The sequence below is a fragment of the Eptatretus burgeri genome, chromosome 1 (assembly GCF_056783735.1).
Source record: "Eptatretus burgeri isolate ZD-2024b chromosome 1, Ebu_testis_v1, whole genome shotgun sequence".
Classification (NCBI taxonomy): domain Eukaryota; kingdom Metazoa; phylum Chordata; class Myxini; order Myxiniformes; family Myxinidae; genus Eptatretus; species Eptatretus burgeri.
In genome coordinates, this window is record NC_140961.1 from 47,163,057 (window position 1) to 47,181,343 (window position 18,287).

At 43.5% G+C, this 18,287-nt stretch overlaps 1 protein-coding gene across 1 annotated transcript in view; it reads right to left on the reverse strand.

The window, feature by feature from the left end:
- The window catches only part of CEP162 (centrosomal protein 162), a 138,472-nt gene that overhangs the window by 6,861 nt on the left and 113,324 nt on the right, over positions 1-18,287 (reverse strand). The gene's annotated exons all lie outside the window — the stretch shown is intronic.

Sequence of the window (18,287 nt, forward strand, 5' to 3'; positions counted from 1 at the left end):
ACGCAGGGTCGACGCACGCTTCCCCTACGCCCGCCGTGCACCTACGTACGGCCTCCGTGGCAGTCTGCGTCGACCGTGCGTCCACCCTGCGCTACCGCTAGAGATCAGAGTATAGGTGTTTGCCTATACCGTGGTGCCCCCAGAATCCCAATTTAATTCATTCCAGGAGGCTGTTCGGATTGCAAAAAGTTCGGATTCCAAAAACATTTTCCCAATAAGAAATAATGGAGTGAATTAATCCATTCGTGGATCCAAAGAAAACCCACTTTCAAGACACTTTAAACTGAAATTACCCATGTTTAAGATAAAATAAGATGAGTAAATGACCTTCCGTGGAGGTGTATTGGATGTAAACTGGTACAATCACCACATCCAAAAGTCCACACAGGCTCGTGCTCCGGCCTGGGTTCCGATCGCTCGTGCACTCTGCGAGAGCGCTGCCCCCAGGGCAGCTCATCAACATGATGCCCGCAGAACCACAATCACTTTCATCAAACGCATCGGGCTGACGTAATCATGGATATTCCAAATTACAACTGGTTTTGCTGTGAAATTCAATCCTTGCCCGACAGTCCGTCACACCACGTGATCGGATTGCTTTTTTGTTATTAATTAAAACACAAGATGATTAAAAAACACAAACATCACAAATGAAGGTGAAAACACGAGGTAAGGCCTGTCACATTTGGCTCGGCGGCCGGAGGGTCTACAAAATGTACGGGCACTAGCAATTATAAAGCGGCCGCAGTATTTCCACGGTCACACAATGTAGCAGTCATATATGTTTTTAGCAGCGTCTCGCGTAGCGAACGCTGCTCATAGAGAGCTCGGCGTTCTTCTTTTTCTTCCTGTTCTTGTTCTTCTTTTTCTTCCTGTTCTTGTTCTTCTTCTTCTTGTGAAGACAAAACCTTAATCTCTCAGACTCAGCTCTTGTATATACAAGATCCGGATCGCCTTAAATACTGAGCACATGTACACATCCTCACATAGATGGTGCCTTTTGAGAGTGTCTATCATGAACTTTTAAATATATTCAGACATTTGCTTTAAAGTTTCGAAAAGTTGACGTGACTATTTAAAGATTATTCCATTTATCGTATTGTAATTTCGTAAAGACACGATATATCGTAAATACATTATGATGGGTTTCGCTATTGGCTTAATGAAGGCACGTGACGAAATATCGGAAGTTGTTGTTTTTTTTGTTAGCTGACAAAACCTTTAGGTTTTGAATGCTGCTCTTGGACACATTTGTCCTTGTTATTTTTCGGGTAGCTGCACGGCGTATTTATAAATTGTGGAGACCGAAAACATGGGTGTGCTGTACCGTCTTTGATTTGATGTCGCACGGTGACCTTAGGGCGTTCCTGCGGCGGCCAGAGAATTTTGAAGGTAGACGCAAGGTGCCCGCAAGGTGACCGCAGGGGGACCCGAAGCCGAACGTGCAGCCAGACGGACGGTAACGAATGGGTTAATTTTTTTTTTTTTACCAGTTCTTTTGTATGGGCTTGTCGAATTTCTACGGCGAACGTCGAAATGAAAAAAGTTATAACTCTGCGTTATAATTCTACGGTGACCTTACGACCTGTAAAATATAGCCATACGGCGTAGGGCCACCCTGAGGCCACCTCAGTTTCTCTGCGGCCGCCGCACGTTTCTGTCAATTCAGAGGGCGTACGGCCGCCATATCCTCGCCGTAGAGCAAATGTGACTGAGGCCTCGATCGACACACGAGAGATGCTTTCACGAGTACTTCCACCGACGAACTGAATGAACAAAGCGCGAAGATGCGGGTCGAACAGGTGGGGGAGACACGTGAACAAACATGAACGCTGGGTTGTGTTCGGTTTTTTAAAATGTATTAGGTTTTTATGGAAAAATTTTCTCGAAAAAATTGTTCGGATTCCAATTTGTTTGGATTCTGGGGGAATTACGGTATATTATAGTTGTAGTATATTCAGTTGTATATACTGGTATATTTTTATTTCAGTAAAAAAAAAAGAACTGGTATATATACCCACTTATTACCGTCCGTCTGGCTACACGTTCGCCTTAGGGCCCCCCTGCGGGCGCCTTGCGGGCACCTTGCCTCTGCCTTGAAAATTATATGGCCGCCGCAGCGACGCCCTAAGGTCACCGTGCGACATCAAATCAAAGACCGCACGGCACCCCCACGTTTTAGGTCTCCACAATTTATAAAGACGCCGTGCGGCTCCCCGAAAAACAAAAACATATGTGACTGCTACATTGTGTGACCGTGGAAATACTGCGGCCGCCGTATAATTGCTAGTGGTCGCAGATTTTGGAGACCCCATGGCCGCCGTGGCAAATGTGCCCTAGGCCTAAGCGATGTCGTCATTGTGCGAACATCATAGTGTACTTACACAAAGCTAGATGGTATAGCCTACTACACACCTTGGCTCGATGGTATAGCCTACAACACACCTCGACGAGATGGTGTAGCCTATTGCTCCTTGGCTACAAACCTGTACAGCATGTTACTGTGCTAAATACTGTCGGCAATTGTAACACACATCCAAGAGAGACGGAAGACGCGTTAGTTTTACCTTTGTGCTGTTCATGACGGCCATGGGTGTTGTTGGCGGCTGCTTACAATCTCCTCTCGCATCGATTATAGAAAGGTGAATAGCGTTTGGATTTTATAAATACATAATCATTGCATCGATGTTGTAATTTACAAATGAATAAACGAGCACCTGTCAATTGTGTGATATATTTTCGGAACAGTGCGATTTGTTTTCACAACATAAAAAGCTTCACTAAAAATAAATTTGTGTTTTAATTTCGACTGTAACAACAACGATTTATTCGCGGAATTCTTCAATTCAAAGGTAATTTACTTGCTAGAAGGTAAACATGCAAACATTGGTTCAGTTTGAAAGCCGATTTCCTTGAATCCCGGTTTAGCATGACCCTGCTTTTTTCGCGATGACATTTTATGGACCTCAACGATCGCATTATAACGGGGCCACACTGTCGTTTATTATCATTATGAAGTATTATGGACTGTACATAATTGTATCTGCTATCCTGTACTTTTATATGACTGGCAGCGCTATGACGGCTATGACATCACTCGGTGATAGGACTTTTTCAGCTCCATTTTAATCTTATGGGACCACCGTCGTATATGCGATCCGTCGTTGACGGGAACGTCGTAAAGCGGCGCATGACTGTATATACGTATATATATATATATATATATATATGTATATATATGTATATATATATATATATATATATATATGTATATATATCCAACTCCCAAAACTGAGCAGGGGACCTCCCAGCAGCTTTTATGGCCATGCCCGGCACATGCTGCATTGGGTACTTGCAAACACGGGGACAGAAAAATCTTTTGATTGTATTGTTACGTATTTGGAAGCTTACTGCACACAATAGCCAGAGTCCTTATAGATCAGTTATATCGGTAAGTACGTGTTTTTAGTTAGGGTCCAGTCCCTAGTCTGATGGGAATTAATTGTACGTGCACTGCGGAGTTATTTTGATCGTCAGGGTTTTCTTTTACATTTTTGCATCACACAACAACGCCCATCTTTGCTTTCACACAACAACACTCTGCTCGTGGCATTCTTCGTGCACTCACCAGCACGCGTACGCGTGGGCAGTGTCTAACATAGGCATGGCGTCCCTCTTTGGCCAATCGGCAAGGAGCGGGCGTCTCACCTGCCCCATTTCAACACCATTACGCACGTGGCCAGAGGTGAGGAGGAAGGCAGAGCCACAAACTCCTCCGATCGGGACTCCGCCCAGAAGGGTGGGAGTTGCCCCGCCTACCATGGGCCTGTCCAATGAGGGATGGCCAGCGAATCGCGCGATGCAACTGTCAAATCAGGAGGCGAGTTACCTCAGAGCAGACGCTCCACCGCCACGAGGGGGAGGGATAAGAAAGGTCGCAAGCTGCTCTCCAGAGAGAGAGAAGTTGGTTGGTTCCTGTTGGTTGAGTTCGTGGCTCCTGGTTGATGATCGTGCTGGTCGGAGTTGGCGTTCGTCCTGGTTGGTGTTCGTGTTCATGGTGCTCGGGTCGCCAATCGGCATTCGCGGCTGGCCAAGTTGCTCCTTGGAGTCTGGAGGCGTGGGTTCGAGTCCCACCGAGGCGGGTTGTGTGGGAGCGAGCGAGCTGAGGATCCCGTTTCCTTCCACGGAATCCGAACTCCACAAGCGCGAGTCGGTGAAGACCGCATGAGGTGGAGAGGTACCAACCAGACCTTGACCCTCAGCTCGCCTTCCCTCGCGAGCCGAATAAAGACCATTGAGGTCCCTTTCTTTTGGGTGTGCGTGTCTGTGTGCAGGCCTGTCTTGTTAAGTGCTTTTTGTTGTACATTATTTGCCTTGCATTGTCGTGATAACTCTGCTCTTTGTGTGTTCCCTCTCCCCCCCCCCCCCATTATAAAGAAATCCCCTGTTAAATGTTCTAGCTCGTTTCTGTGTTTTTTTTCATTGGCTTAGCACGGTGCGTGTTGGGAAATTGGGAAACGGTAAATTGTGCATTTGGACTGACTGGTCTTGGTAACCATCTGCTCGGGTTACACACGGTTCGAACACGATAATGGCTCGTTCCGCTCGAGGCCTGCCGAGGGTGTGAATTCCCCAGTAGCTTTGCTGCGTGGATACTTAGGTATATTGAAGTTGGCAATTAACCCTATTCCATGCGGCCGAATTATTGGCGATTCACGGTCCTGGAAGGGACCCGTGCCTTTCGGAGTTCTCCGAGGAGCACGATCTAAATTCCAGGTGTTCCGTGGAGCCGACTCTACTGCTCCACCTTGCGGTCGTGCTCGCCACCGAAACTCGGCTCCACAACAGTGTCTGAGCAAGGTGCTTGGCAGTGATTCAGCCCTGCCCCGTCACCATATGCTGCAAGTCTGGGATCAATTTGGCTTGGGGTGATCAACCCATTTGTTCCCCCAGACCTGAACCCACCATGACATGAGCACTACCTATTCCAAGGGGAAAGTCTCATTACTTCTGGAGGATTGTACATTATAATTGGCAAAACCATGATGATCATGCACACTGGGGGCTGGATCTAATGACAGTGAGGTGACATGAATTGCATGTACCTTTTTTGGAGGTCATTAACAGTCTTACTAAATACATATTACCAAACACAGCAGGCAGAGGCAACATTATAATTTAGCTAATATCAAGTGCCCATGCACATCAGGGGCCAGATCTAATTTCAGAGGTAGTATAATGAGTATTGCACAACACACCATCTCGGAGGCCATAATATATAGATTAGTACCTCACAGTTCATAAAAGCAACATAATGGCCAGCGTCATACAGATCTTCCAGAACCCTCTCATTATCTAGTCCCCTCGTCTCGGTTGAGTCGGCATATGCAGGCAAGCTGTACTCTGCCAACTTTATAAAGGGTGAGATCACTGAGCAAGCGTGACAGTGAAATGACTCTAGTAACTCAAATTCTTCATTTTATATTTAAACTCGTGTGGATCGGCTCACTACACTTGCCTCTCCACACGTCATTTGAGATTTACATCAGATTTGCTGTGTTGTCATGGTTTACGCCAATCATAATACAAACATTTATTTGTAAAATATTGGTGATATTATGTTTAATTTATTTGTAATATAAAATGTCCCAAGTGGTCTAAAGCTCTAAGGGTCGAAGCTCTCTCATCTGGCTGAATGTTGTCAAGGGTCGAAATGGTGTAAAGGTTCTCAGGATCAAAAGATCTAAAGGTGTAAAAGGGGTCTTAAAGGGTCTTTTGGGTCTCTGGATTATTTTGGGTCCTCAGGATCTTATGGGTCTTTTCAGTCCTTGGGGTCCTCTAGATCTTAAAGGGTTTTCAATGGTCAAAGGAGTCTTACCAGTCTAAATGGTTGAAAGGTACATTCCAATAGTACATAATTAATTAATAGACATGCAGTACGTGTGTGAAGTCAGGGTGCAACGGGGTTCAAACGTTACGTAATTTCTAGACATAGTCACACGGCTTCATGGACCATGTTTTTCGTTTTTAGCTCACCTGGACTTTAGTCTGGTGAGCTTATGGATCGAGCATAGTCAGTCAATCAGTCATTATCGCTTGAACCAAACATGATTTTGATTAAACTTGGCCACAAGCTTCATATCTGATGCATAATGAAGGTGTATTAACTGCATAAAAAATCTGTGCTCATTAAGTGGGTCTACGGAGGGGTTTGCCCTCTCCTCCCCCAAAATGTCTTTGCTCTCTTCTCTGAAACTACACAAACAATTTCGATGAAACCTGACCACTATCTTTATCACTCGTGATGTACCAAAGTATATTGACCGCATCAAAATCTGCGCTCATTAAGAGGGTGTAGGGGGTTTTCTTGACCCCCCCCCCATAATAGGTATTTGCTCTTCTCCAAAACTACACACACAGATTCAATGAAACTTGACCACAACTTTCATCACCCGTGATGTGCCAAAGTTTGCTCACAGCATTAAAAAAAAATCAGGGTGTATGGGGGTCTGCAGGGGGTTTATTCCCCCTCCCCCACATGGGTATTTTGTCTCTTCTCCGAAACTACACACACAATTTCAATGAAACCTGACCACAACCTTCATCACTCGTGATGTAACAGTTTGTTCATGGCACTAAAAAAAATTGGGGCCTAAGGAGGTCTCCAGGGGGTTTGAGTGACTGTTGCTTTTGATCCAGGTGAACTTCAGGACGCGCAGTCCTATTTTCACCCTGCGCTTGCAAAGCACAAAGCAGAGTTAAGCTATTGGTATCATACGTACGTATGTGGTACGTTGTACGTGTCTGGATTTTGTTAAGATCGTACATCGAAAACCATTCAGCTGAGGAAATTGAAACTTCACCACATTTTACATGACCATGTGATATAGTGGTCACTCGAGGTCAACATAGGCCAAAGGTCAACATAGGCTAATTTTCCAAAATCCTCAGTTTTCATCTGATTCACTTGAAATTTGAAGAGGATTTGCATATCAAGTTACTGAATTCAACCACCAACTATTTTTGAGGTCAACATCAGCCATGAGGTCAACATAAGCCAAAAGGTCAGCATAGGCTAAATTTCGGAAATTCTCAATTTTCATCCGATTTGACCATCATGTTATGTGGTCTGGCAGCCATTTTGGATTTGAGGAAAAATCTTTGAAGATTTTCATAGGAGAAACCACTTAACCGATCAATGCAAAATTTAACTAAATGATCAACCACCCGTGGGAAATATAGTTTGATAAAGATGACTAAATCGGTCACGTGGTCTGGCAGCCATATTGGATCAAAGAAAAAAAAAAACTTAAAAAAAAAACAAGCAGTCATAGACTGATACTTACGAAATCGTCAACTTGACCTCTGACCTTGTCTAATAAAAGCTGTCTCTCGAGAAGGTAGCGACGCAAACCAGAAGTTATCCGATGATTCTGTACCAAACTATCAAAAATCGAATGTTTTGGATGTTTGACCTCACTGTGACCTTGACCTTTGACTGATTTTGACCAAAATCTAATCAGCGCTTGCCACCACCCTCCTGAATCACGTGGTGCAATTTGACATTGGTAGCTTCTTCCGCTCTCGAGTTGTCATTTTTGGATGTTTGACCTCACTGTGACCTTGACCTTTGACTGATTTTGACCAAAATCTAATCAGCACTAGCCATCACCCTCCTGAATCACGTGGTGCAATTTGACATTGGTAGCTTCTTCCGTTCTCGAGTTATCCTGCCTACAAACAAACAAACATACAAACAAACAAGCAGTCATAGACTGGTACTTACGAAATCGACAACTTGACCTCTGACCTTGTCTAATAAAAGCTGTCTCTTGAGAAGGTAGTGACACAAACAGAAGTTTCTACGATGATTCTGGACCAAACCATCAAAAATCGAATTTTTTGGATGTTTGACCTCACTGTGACCTTGACCTTTGACCGATTTTGACCAAAATCTAATTAGCGATAACCACCACCCTCCTGAATCACGTGGTGTAATTTGATATTGGTAGCTTATTCCGTTTTCGAGTTATCTGTTCCAAACCATCAAAAATCGAATATTTGACCTCACCGTGACCTTGACCTTTGACCGATTTTGACCAAAATCTAATCATCACTAGCCACACCCTCCTGAATCACGTGGTGTAATTTGACATTGGTAGCTTCTTCCGTTCTCGAGTTATCGTGCCTACAAACAAACAAACAAACAAACAAACAAACAGAAACGGAAGGCATCAATATACTTACGAAATCTTTAGATTTCGTAAGTAACAAGAGTTGGCTCGCACCAAGTCCTTCTCAAGACTGCGTGGGGTATGTATTCTATGAATACCATCTAGTTAGATATAGTAATACAGTACCTCACTATACGCTCGGGATGCATTCCTGAAAAACCGGGTATCGCGAATCAGCTTGTTGCGAAACAAGTTTTCCCATAAGAATAATGTTATAAATAGGAGATATGTTCCTGAAGAATGTCAAAAACCAGCATTTTCCCAAAATAAGAGTTCTAAAGATAAAGTTGTGCTCAGTGATGAATAAATAGCAATTGTAATGTGCCTATATAAAACACATTTTGTATTTATGAATATTTGTCTGTCCTCCTTCATAAGGACTATTTAAGAAGGGTTTTAAATGCCAATCTTTTAACATGACTATGTGTTCACTACGTTCTATTTTTCAGGATAAAAAAACTGAAACATTTTCCATAAGAGTAATTATGTCTCTTCTATTGGAAATGCAGAGGGTGACTTTCAACTGGGCCTCAAGGGTGGTGTACAATACGTTAAAAAAATAACAGCAAATACAAACAAGGCACAGGGAAGTGAAATTTGCTGCAGGTGATGGGCAATGCGTGCAGAGTAAAACGAGTATTAATTTATGTCCGTAGAATGTCTAAGTAAAGAAGATGAAAGCAAACCTGATGCTTCAGACTTTGGCATGCTCATGAGGCCACACCGTCAAAATGAAATGTACCAGAAGATAAAGAAAATCGGGTAACATTTGTACATGTGGTGTTTTAAAATAACGCTTTTTGATACGAAACATCATATCTTCCATTCTCCTTGAATATTTTGAATAAGATAATTCCAACACGTCATTTCTGACTGGCATTCATACAAGTTTAGTAATAAAAATCACTAATTTGTTTAAATTTTCAGATTGCACTGCAGATTTCGACACATTTTGTCCACGAGATGTGATTCTCAAATCCGATATAAAATTTCAATTATATACTTTAGTCTGTGAGAGTAGATCATGTTTCCAAGGCAAGGCATGTTTGAGTAAGCCATTAATTATTATCTTCAAAAATGGTTGTTTTAATTTACCAAAACACCCATTTTTCATTCATGTGAGTGAGGCGAGTGAAAGAAAAGAAAGTGAGTGAGTGCTTTATCGTTAAACGTTGTAGCCTGTTCCAAGTCGAGGCATTGTTGAGCAGGCCAGAAAAAATTGTGAATTGAAACCCCTGCGAGGGACAGCAAGGTGACTGAGGATGATGCCTTGATAAAGGATAATTAAATAAGGCCGTTAATTATGTCCAAAAGGGGTATTTAAATTAACCCAAACATCCAATTTTCATTCATGCACTCTCTTGAAGTTCCCTGAGTATGAATGCAAAGTTTAAGGCCGCTACGTTTCATGGAGGAGGACGGACACGGACACACACACACACACACACACACACACACACACACACACACACACACACACACACACACACACACACACACACACACACACACACACACACACACACACACACACACACACACACACACACACACTATATACAGGCACTTGCAGGTAATTACATCATGGATGCATTCCTGGAAAACATCGTTTAAATGGCACTTCAAAATCCCATCGACTTTTAAAATGTATTTTTACGAATCTCCTGCCCGCCCAGCATGCGGACTGCCACTTTTGCCAATGGTGACTGTAAAGGGAGAATGTGTTTCTGACAAAAAAAGTGTACATTTTTAAAAGTTGCTTTAACTCACTTTAATCCTCCTGTTATGTTAATTTTTTTTCTTAATTCGATCTTTAATTAATCTTAATTTGCCTTCCTAACCCCGGAGATTCCCCATGGAGAACTGAGCTGTGACCGCCTTCGCGGTGATCCGTGGCCGCTTTTGTGGCGATTCCGCTGTTATTTTCGTTGCACTGAATTATTAGTTATTTTCATTGCACTCAATGAAGCTGGTTATTTTCAGCACATTCCTTCATCTTTTCTTTACTCAATATAATTCTCCAAACAGTAGAAGAAGTTAAATTTAATGCTTTGGAATTTTTTGCATTTTCTTGGGTATATTTGGAAGAGGAGGGACCATAGCCTTGCTTGCTTAAAGTAAATAGGTATATCTGCTTCGTTATAAGGATCGTTGATTTCTTTAAAATTTCAGATTTCACTCCAGATTTTGACACTCAGTCCATGAGATACGATCCTCAAATCCAAAATCGTATTTCGATTACATACTTAGTCTGTGACAGTCCATCGTGGAAAATTACATCATATTATGCATGAAATCGCTCCAAGCTTCTAATTTGAAAACTATAGCACTTACAAAAGTGATGTATGCAGCAATTCGTAGGTATGAAGATCAGTCATGCGATGATATGAGTGAGGAAAGTGGGGAAATTTTTTTTTTGATCGCTTTATCGTTAAGAAATTGTTGCGGTCTGTTCCAAGCTGAGACATTGTTGTCTGATTGTTTGCTTTTATTGGTTAAACATAATGTGTAGAACAGGGAGTTCACCCCCACTGTTTCGATGTGAGTAGCCATTAATCAACGTTTCAAATTACGGTATTGCTCGGCTGTCTGATAAATCACAGTGGGACGATGAGAGCATGGTACTCTGATAATAATCTGGGGAGTTTAATTTGCCGGAAAGGTAAAGCAAATTCTGCCTCTGGACCCTGCCTGAATTAAACCTCTTAGACGGCGTTTGTGGTAAGAATTAAACCTCAGCAACCTGCCACGCCGGGGAATTATATGCAGTTCATCAGCTTCAGGATCGTCAACCAGATAGCGGATTTGAGAACTCCCCTCATGATCCCTACTGCCCCTGAATCCGCAACAATATTTTACCTCTTATTACAAGGATTCCCATGATGTTGAATATGTGTAAGAAGATAAACACCATTTTCACAAAGGCAGTATTGATGGTGGTCTTCAAAATTGTTGATATTCTCTGTTGTATCTTCAGTCGAGCAACATTCTTTTGAGTTTTCACTTTCTTGTTACTGCTTTCACACTTTTTTTTGTATAGCATGTCAAAGATCGTGTAAGAGCTTATACACAGAAACGTATAACAAGGCAGGAGACAAGAGGGGCGGGAGAGGGAAGCGCAAAATAGTGGGGAACAGACAATAGGAGATCTGTGGAAGGGAGAGGGGAAGGGGTAGGGTACACGGGGTAAACAAGACGGTACTACGGGGACTTTCAGAAAGGAAAATGGAATTTGAAGGAGGTAGGTTTGGGGTGGATTAACGGGGGTAGAAAAGATCAATATTTTGGATGGGGGAAGACAGATGGTGGTGAACAGCTGTTTTGAAAACTTGGATGGAGGAGTGGGAGTTTGTTCCAGAGGTGTGGAAAAAGAGGAATGAAAGAGTGAAGGTGAGCAGTGATTCTTGATTTTGGCAGTTTCACCAGAAGGGGTTTTTTGGCAAACTTAGAGTGTTCTGCGGAAATATCGGGGGGGACAGATCACAGACAGAGCAGGGGTGGCAAGGCTGGAGAGGAGATTGTAGAAGACAGAAACCCCAACGACCTGCCTCCGGTGAGAGAACAAAGACTCAGCTTCATCGTGGGAGATACTAATGATCCTCAAAGCCTTGGTTTCCACAGCGTGAAGTCGAGAAAAGTGAGAGGTGGGAGTACCAACCCAGAGGGGAAAGCAGTACTCCATCAGGCTGCGGATGAAAGCTTTGTAAGTGGTTAGAAGCTCAGGTGTGCCAAGGAAGGACTATGCACGATGTAGGATGCCCAGTCGGTGGCTGGCTTTGAGGCCAGCTTGGTGATGTGGCTTTCCCAGGAAAAATTGTGGCAGGATAGTGAGGCCTAAAATCTTGAATGAAAGGACTTCAAGGGGATTGTCGAGAAAGTAGATGTGGGGGTGGGTGGGGGGGGGCGGGTTCTAGACATTCCTTTCAGAGACATTGTGAGGGTGAGATTTGTCAGGATTGAAAGACATGTTCCACGTGTTGGATCAGTTTGTGATTTTATCGAGATCTGCAGAGAGCGAAGAAGCTGCTGCTGCTTGCCATTCAGAGAGATGAGAGATGGTACGGCAGAGGGTGGAGTCATCTGCAAAGAGATAAAGAGGATTTTCCAGAGTCTCAGAGATCTTTGATGCAAACCAGAAAAAGCACAGGGCCAAGAACACTGCCTTGAGGAACTCCAGCCTGGACAAGAAGAGGGGATGAGTGAACTCTATTAATAGCCATGCATTGACTGTGACAAGAGAGGAAGTCCACGAGCCATGAATTAAGATTGCCATGGATGCCATCAGAAGAGAGTTTGGTGAGCAGTGTGGGATGCCAGACCATATCGAAAGATCATGATATGTCAAGGAAGATGGCTCTGATCTCATGTTTGGCATTTAGGACCTCCATTCATTGTTGGGAAAGCAGAAGCAGCAAGTCCAGGGTTGAGTGACCTTGTCTCAATACAAATTGATGGTCGGAAATCAAGCCATCGGAGACGAGGAAGGAATTGATGTCGGAAGCGATGATGGATTCTATGATCTTGCTGATGATTGGCAGCAGGCTGATTGGTCTGTAGTTGCAGGGATCAGTTTTTGCACCTTTTTATGCAGAGTGGTAAAGTTTACTGATTTCCAAGCAGATAGCAGATGACCTTGAGTAAATGAGAAAGTGATTAGAATAGGGAGAGGGGTGAGCAAGAGCAGCAGAGCAGGATTTTAGGACACGAGGGCTGATGTCATCTGGACCGGTTACAGAATCTGAGTCGAGGTTTGACAGCAAACTCTCCACCTTGTCAGGAGAAAAGGACAGTCCACGAACAGCTGGGTGCAACTGGGTAAGGTGGGTACAGAAAGCGATGGGTTTGGGACACAATATTTGGAAGCAAACACAGGTAGAGTTTAGGCATTCAGCCTTATTTCACAAGCACAAGTAACACTTGTACAAGCCGGTAGGCGACGAGGGATCTGCTAGGATCGAAGCGCTGGATACGATGCTATTCGTTCTGACCGATCCACCGCCGAAGATTCATTGCCAAGACTTATTGGTTCACATACAATTGTTCCTCTGCCTGGCAAGATTTTTCCTATTGCGTATTTTGCCAACTGGCACTCCTCACAGGACTACCATTTGAAAAATAAAACCTTAATCAAAAATCGTCTCGAGTAAAATTTTCTAAATATCTCGAAGTGTTTAATTCCGAAGTCTCGTTTCTCTACATTCAAAACTGTAGGACAAGTATTGAAAATAGTGAACGTAGGTCGAGAAAAAGTATTTTTTCGAATTTTGCGTATTTCAGCCCCGACACCCTTGGTGATCGAATCTGGAAAAATGCTGCGGTTCAATTTTGTAGTAGTTATTCAACTCTATCCATACACCGAATTTGAACGTTCCCCCGTCGACGGTTTCCGAGGTCAAGGTCACTTAACATATTCCCTGGTCCACCACCTTTCCGCATTCAGAGGGCTGCCATTCGGAAACAATGAGATAGAGGAACGTTATGCTGTCGCGATAACTATATGAGGATGCAAGGAATAGACAGGAGTTGGTCCGGTCGCTCTACCTATCATAGAAGCCGCGCTACGTCAGTTACCGTTTGGGTTCTTAAAACGCGGTTTTTCGGCCGCTGCATAGCAACGGGTGGTTGCTTAGCAACGAAACAAACGCGCACACTCCCAGCCCATATGGCACCTGCTCGCCAAGTTTCATCGAAATCGGTTTGCTGGTTTGTGCTGTGGAGCCTCGCATTGCGCGCGCGCACACACACACACACACACACACACACACACACACACACACACACACACACACACACACACACACACACACACACACACACACACACACACACACACACACACACACACACACACACACACACACACACACACACACACACACACACACACATACACACACACACACAAAACCCGACAATAACGGATATTTTGCGAATCCCAATAACTGAGTGGGTATCAATCATACTGTTGTGGTAATGACCTCTCGGGGTTAACTTTGCCTAGGATAGGTTAGTTATTTCCAATATTAAGTGTATTAGAGTTCTGTTCTTGCGGATGACAGCTTGGCTGCTGGCTAGCTATCATTTCTTGGAAGCATGGCTGTACCACTGATGCTGTGCCCCTCCACCAGTACACTTGTACTCATTTCGCCGACCTCGGAAGGATGACGGGCTCAGTCAACCCGACGTGTTAATTCAGTGGCCAACGGGGCTCAAACTCAGGACCCTAAGATCCCAAGTCAGCCACCCTAACCACTAAGCCAACACCAGGCTTTGTATTAGAGTAACGGTGAGGTAATTTGATTGTGATATTCGATATGCATCACTTTATGTCTAGAAAGATGTAGTTCACCCTCCCCAATATTTGTGTGAAACCACATCCTGAAATCACCCCTTTTTGATATTCTTTCTTTTGTAATCTACTTGTAATGTTCTGTTTAGCATTGTTAGGTCAACAGGCGCAATTTTAGGCAGGAAACCCAAGACGGCCACACCGACCATCAGCAACCATGTAGTGAGGTTGGGAAAGGGTTTGCTCTGCCTACGGACTGGGCCACAAGCCAATCGCAGCTGAGATGGGAGGGGCAAAGTGGGTCGTGGCATTGGGTGGGGCCAGATATGATAAAAAGTGCGTGCAACAGCATGGAGAGGGACAAGCCTGGATCCTCTCTGAAGAGAGCTGTGTGGGGGTGTGCGAGATTTTCCCTTGTGACGATGTCTCTCCAGCACTGTGCCACACCACACCCAACCAGCCATGCCTACTCTTCTCTCCTCATGCAAGGATGTTGGCTCAATCTGCTCCTGTGGTGTCCCACCGGGTATCACCGAGTATTTTTTGTCTTGTCTGCCTGTCTCATCTCGTGGTATGACTGGGCCTGATGAGGACATGTATAAGTAATGAATCTACTGTTTTTTCGTTGGGCACATTACGGTAGAGTTTTAAGGGTTGTGATTCCATTTGATGCATAGTCCTATTCCTAATGATCATTATACTCACCTGTTATACTCACGTTGTACTCCCACTGTTTAATACTCACCTGAGGGAACTTTGGAGAAAATTGGACACATAGATATACATTTACACATGGGTGGTGTATAGATGGGCTGAAAGCCACTGGTATGCACACCTTACATATATTATTATAACCACATATTAGTAAGTTCTGTCTGATGATAATGACATTGATAATACAGTAATAATAGTTACATGCTGCTGGCCGTACATCATGCAAGGAAGAAGCAGGACATCGAGCATTTAACCTTCAGAGGCCATTTTTTCTGTTCAAAATGGTGTGTTGGCAATGATGATAGCATGATAATATTAATGTTATTGCAAAATAATAATATTACAAGCCGGTACGCGGCGATGGGTCGCCGAGCATGGAAACTATAAGATATAGAGTAAAATGGATGTCATTTCGTGGATAGGGAATCACCTTAAGATTATGCATATCAAATCTCATCCATTTCCATCTACTGCTAACTACTCGGTATCCATTTGAATGAAAAGTACTGAAAATGCGGTTTGAAATCGGAAATCCCCAAAGTTTGAGGGGGTGCTGTGGGTGAACAAAGATCTAAATCGAAAATCTGGCTCGATCGTTTGTGCACAATGTATTCCAGACGATTAGTGTGAATTTCCATGACCATCCGACCATAACCCTAGGAGGAGTAGCATTTGGCACGAAGGCACCTCCAGCTCTCGCTTATTATCGATTTTTGCACTAATTGACCTTTAACCCCTGACCTAAGCAAAATCGGTCAATATGTCCTGAGGCAAAGTTGTAGTACTCATTGAGTACCATGAACCTGCAAAGTTTCATTCGTATCGATGCACTCACCTGGTCGCTGGGGGCCTTCAATTTTCGCACATATCCTAATTGTAGGGGGCGCTGCGGGTAAAGTATTCCATATATCACAAAAAACCGGAATATATTTGATAGAGCATCACCTGTAGATAATTCGTGCCAAATTTCATAACCCTACGTGGGATAATGGCTTTCGGAATTGATTTCGCGTGAACGGTACCAATTTTGAAGGTTTTTCGGCTGTTGCTCGGGAACCAAAGCGTCCCGAACAACCATCACAATTTCCAAAGCATTAGGTCATAAGATGTACCTCCCACCCGAGTTTAGTCAAAATCCACCCATGTTTACTACCAATTATGCTGATGACAAACGAACAAACATCCAAACAAACAGACAGAATTACTGACAATAAGGGTCACCTATTTTGGCGACCCAATTAACAACAATAATTACATGGCCGAGTCTAAAGCATCATAGGATAAGCAAGTGTGAAAATGTATAATTAAAGCGAAAATGACAATACAAATGGAACGAAACTATGTGGATATATCTTGGGTCTCATATGTGATTTCTGCTGGCTCAGTTATGGTGTTCAGCTGGCAATAAACATGGTGTTGATCTTGGGGTGGGGTTGACTGCCTGTCATCCTTATCCTGTGTCAGAGTGGCGACCCGTCCAGGATTGTGCCCAATAGCCAAGGAGACTGCTTAAGCAGCGCCAACGCTCTGCACAGAGTATGGTCCTGATGGATATGGATGGATGGATCTTGGGGCCTTGGGGCTCATATGTGCACATACACATGACCTCTCCCCCCTTCCCCTGGCCACTCCCCTCTGGGAGCAGGTGATTCTAGTTGTTTGAAATTCGGATCACACAGATTATTGAGAGAAAGTGAGTCATTTTAGCTGTATTTGAATGTTACTAGCAGAGAACCCATCCTTACGGACGAGCTCGATCTCCCAATTCTAAAGGTCTATGATGCCTGTGGTATTTTATTACCTCCGCTACCGAAGGTGGATAAGAAGATATGTTTTCACTTCTGTCTATCTTTGTCTGTTTGTGTGAACGGGATATCTCAAGTTATGGACATATTCAGATGAAACTTGGTGGACAGGTTGGGTGTGTGACAAGGACAAATCGATTAGGTTTCAGTAAAGATCCAGATGCTAGAATGTTTAAAGTGATGCATCACCAGTGAGAGATAGGGTCAAAAACGATATGTAGCACAATATTTCCAAAAAGTTATGGACAAGTTATGACAAAACTTGGTGGATGAGCTCGGTAGGTGACAAGGTCTGGGTCCAGATCCGGCCTATCAGTGGGATACAAAACTTAAACTTTTCAGCCTGGTGGAGGTATGTGCTCCACCGAGTACCGTTATAGTTATGACTTGTAATACCAGCTTGTACAAGTCCTATTTTGAAGTGAATCTTGGAAAATCACCAAAAAAGCATGCAAACTCGTCTTTCATCTACAACAGCCTTCAGAAAATCATGAGAATCTGTTGGTTTGACAGGGCTAGTAAGAAATGGGTATTGAGAAAGAAAAAAAAAAAAAAAAAACTAAGAAAAAGAACAACATGCTGAGCACCTGACGGGAAGGGGAGGGTTGGACGGCCAAGGGAAACCTGGTGACCTCCCATGAAAAAAGGAATGAAGGTCACTTGGAATAAAATCTGAACGTGGACCCAAGGCTGACAAAAATGGCAAGTTCATAGCAAGCTCCGTATGCTGGGCGGCATGATCGGTTAATAAGCAATACCAGCTCCCACCAGGTGGTGCTGTACGATACCCATTTACATAACACCCCAAGTACAACCACCAGTTTTCAACTCATTCCACCCAGCAGTTCAGGAGCAAATAGAAGTCAAACACACAAACATTATGATGTTATAGTATGATAATTTCCCCATTTCGCCGACGTCTATGGTTTTTCATGTCAAGAATTGACGTGCCAGCTCCCAACTGGAACTGATCTTGGTGATTGGAGCGCTATACGATACACATTTACAATGAGGACTTGCATCCACCCACCATCTTGAATCCCCTGAATTATGAATTTTTTTCCCCCACCTAAAACCAACACCTTCAGTACAACCAGCCGTTTTCAACCCATTCTGGCCAACAGTTCAGAAGTCAGTGCGTATGAGTAAAACACACACACAAACACAGACACTTCTTAAAAAAAAAAAAAAAAAAAAAAAAAAAAAAAAAATATATATATATATTGTAGATATTTATTTGTAGAT